We start from the raw sequence: 3,945 nt of genomic DNA, 5'->3' as shown, positions 1-3,945 counted from the left end.
CCTCAAATTAACAGGTGTGTAATCTGATAGAGTTTCAGCTTGCCGATTTACAAACTCTCTCATTTGTTCATTTTGAGCATCAAGTTCTTCGAGTTTGATTTTCATATAATCTAAAGTATTTTCAGACACATAATTTTCCTCGTCCTCTGGTTGTTGAGTTTGGAAATATTCTTGGGAATAATCCCAATTTGAATTGTATTCTTCGTAATCGTTCCATTCAGGTTCTGTGGGTGCTTAATTTTCTATAGGAACGTAATAATAACATTCCCATGTTGAGTGATAATCTCCACAGATTTCACAACCAGTTATTGTTTCGTTATTCGTGATCCAAGATTGACCGAACGAATTTTCGTCAACACTCGTTTGAGAGTATTGATTAAATTGATTTCGGATGTCATAAAGAGTTTTCAAAATATTCTCTAGATTTTCCATAATGCGCTTATTACCAAATTTTAGCTACAATGTGGTGCATTTACTAATTATCCTATTAGTTATAAAACTAAAAATTATATAAGTTATCAAATTAATAGACTTTTCTGATTTTGCCCACGTTTCGAATAGCCAATAGATGCAGCAGGTAGCCAGGACCCTTTAAATCAGAAGTCCATAACTCGCCACTAACAAATCCAACTATTACTACGAACCAGAAAATTTGGATGTCTATCAATTTAACCGCTTAAAATAATTTTTAGTTTGAAATTTTAGAGAAGAAGTAGAAAATCTATGTCCTAAAAACTAAAGCGTCGAGAAATAAGAAAGAAAAAGATTGCGCGTCAAAAAACGTCGAAAAATAAAAGGTCGAAAAATAAGCGTCGAAAAATAAAAATAAGAAAGTAGCGCGTCGTAACTTAAAAGATACTAAAATTTATAAACAGTGTCGCAAAATTCTAAAGCACCAAAATCTTAGTCTAAAGAAAAAGTACTTAAGGGATTTTACGGCAAAACCTAAAAATCTATAAATACTAAAAGAACTATGGCAAAATACTAACTTAAAACTAAATACGAACGACAATAAAAATTACGAATTAAATGATAAAAAAAATACAATTTATAAAAAAAACTAAAAATGGCAAAATTACAATTTTAATAAAAATATTATTTTTATATTATTATTATATATTATATAAAATTATTAATCTATAATAATAATACTTAAAATTATAAATTAATATAACTAGATATAAAAATATATTATTAAATAAAACCCTAATTAGGTTTAAGTAATAATAATATATTAATTAACCCTAATTGTGTAATTATTATGTACAAGGTTGCAGCTGTCAGAGCAGCTCCGCGAGTGCGGATACCTACAGCCCAAAAAGATCCGCTAGTGTGGATTAATGCAGGCTCAAACTGGTTCTTTTTTTTTTTTTTTACTTTTATATTGTTTTTCTAAAAATTATATATAAATATATTTATAAAAATATAAATTAAAAATATAGCGTTTCGCCGAGTCCCCGGAAGCGGCGCCAAAAACTTGATGATGTTGGAGCGGGGTACGAAATAGTTATATATTTTTATTACGAAATACGTTACAATTTAAACAAGTTTTAATTATTTATTTACAAATGGGATATACCTAAATCTTGCTACAACACTATAGGCAGCGTACCTAATCGTAGAGTAGTATAGTTTTTAGTAAGTCCGGTTCGTTTCACAGGGAGATGGCTTATTTCACACTATATTTTTAAATAACTATATTTGTACAATATATATATAATTATATATAATAATATATAAAAAGGGGGTTTACCGTTTAATGACCGGTTTGTCGATTTTATATTTTAAGTCACAATTAAAACCTAATGCAAAATATAAATGACGATAATTTAAGTGGGTAAAATAAAATGCGATAAGAAAAGGAATCATGCTTATTTAAACTTCCGTAATCATGATGTTTGACGTTTTGATTTTAATTTATTACCCTGGGTTAATTGTCCTTTGTCCTGGATGTATTTGAAACCTATCTGGTTTTTGTCCATAATAGTTCATCGGTCATAATTATAAAATGCTCGGCAATTTTAACCTTATACTCGAAGTCAAATATTCCAACTAATTGGGGATCCGAACTGTAACAAAGTCTTAATACTTTGTTTAATGAATACACCAGGTTATCGACGGTATGTAATCCAAGGTTTTAATACTTTGTTAACAATTACACCAATTACCCTTGAATGTAATCCACCCATGTTTTAATGAGTCCATTGACTATTAATTCATCCCCGTGTCCGGTCAAATGAACAATAATTCATACTTATAAATATCCCGCCCATCGTGTCCGATTAAGCGTATGTGGTTATATATAGATACGTCAAATTGTAACCTTTATATTAAATTAACGAGGTATCGTTAATTTAATATAAAGCCCATTAATAGCCCATAGTCTAATTTCCACAAGTGTCGTTCTTTTGTCCAAACCCCAATTATGGTACAAAGCCCAATTAACCCATCTTTAATATTTAGCCCAACATCATGATTACTTCGGCTCAAATAAGCATAATAATAACTTAAGTACGAGACATTAATTTAAAAAGGAGAACATAGCTTACATTGATTATTTATCGCGTAGTGTTACACGGACAGAACTTCGACTTCAAAACCCGTAAAATAACCTTTACATAACCCAAACTAACTAATATAAAACTAACCTATACTATATATATATATATATATATATATATATATATATATATATTATTACAGAGGGAGTATTATTTATTTTTGGTGTATAGAACTCGGTCAGAATTCGTTGCATTTATAGGACATTTCTGAAACAGACTGCTCCGCGAGTGCGGAGTTTTGTAGGCTAAATGCTCCGCGAGTGCGGAGGTCAGGAATCCATCTCACCAATTTTTGGCCATTTGCTTGTCGACGTTATATTTAAATATATATAATATATAAATAATTTATATAATTATTTAAATATTATATTATATTCTTGTGCATAGTTGACTTGTAATTTTTGGTCCGTTGAGTCGGGCGTTGATAGTTGGCTCAGGTCCCGGTTCCGGATTTTCGAACGTCCTTTCGTATAATTTATTATCTTGTACTTTGCGTTCCGCAACTTGTACTCTTGTCATTTTTAGACGTTTCTTATCAATAAATTGAACCACTTGGATTGTATCTTGTACATTTGAGCTTTTTGGACGTTTGCGTCTTCAAATCGTCGTTTTCACCTTTTGTCTTCGCACTTATTTATTTAAACAAATATTACTTGAAAATCGAACAATTGCAACTGAAAACTTTACATATTGGAAGGATATTGCTACTAAATATATGTTCATTTGGAGCACTATCAGCATCCCTAGAATCTTGTTTGCGGCACCCAAGTCTTTCATTTCAAACTCCCTAGCCAATTGAGCCTTCGGCTTATTAATACGATCTTTGTTGGGGCCTACAACCAACATGTCGTCTATATATAACAGCAGAATGACAAAATCATTGTCCCCAAACCTCTTGAAATATGCACAAGGGTCTGCATAAAGTCTGTTATATTCAAGGCTCATTATGAAAGAATCAAATCTCTTGTACCAACATCTCGGCACCTGTTTGAGACCATACATAGATTTCTTTAAATTGCAAATCAAGTTCTTTTTTCCTTGTAGTTCAAAACCTTCTGGTTGAAGCATATAAATTTCTTCTTCAAGATTTCCATGAAGAAATGCAGTTTTCACATCTAGCTGCTCTAGATGCAAATCAAATGTAGCACACATCGCTAGAACTACTCGAATTGTCATAAGTCGAACCACAGGAGAAAATATTTCATTGAAGTCTGTACCTTCTTTCTGAGCATATCCTTTAACCACCAGTCTTGCACGATACCGCTCCACTTGATCATCGCCATTTTGCTTGATCTTATACACCCATTTATTTCCAATAGGTTTTCTACCTTTTGGCAATGGCACAAGTTCCCATGTTTTATTTTTATGAAGAGCTTCAATATCT

This window comes from Rutidosis leptorrhynchoides, chromosome 4 (assembly GCF_046630445.1).
Source record: "Rutidosis leptorrhynchoides isolate AG116_Rl617_1_P2 chromosome 4, CSIRO_AGI_Rlap_v1, whole genome shotgun sequence".
Classification (NCBI taxonomy): Eukaryota; Viridiplantae; Streptophyta; class Magnoliopsida; order Asterales; family Asteraceae; genus Rutidosis; species Rutidosis leptorrhynchoides.
The sequence above is the reverse complement of the archived record's forward strand: the minus strand, read 5'-3'. Positions refer to the sequence as shown.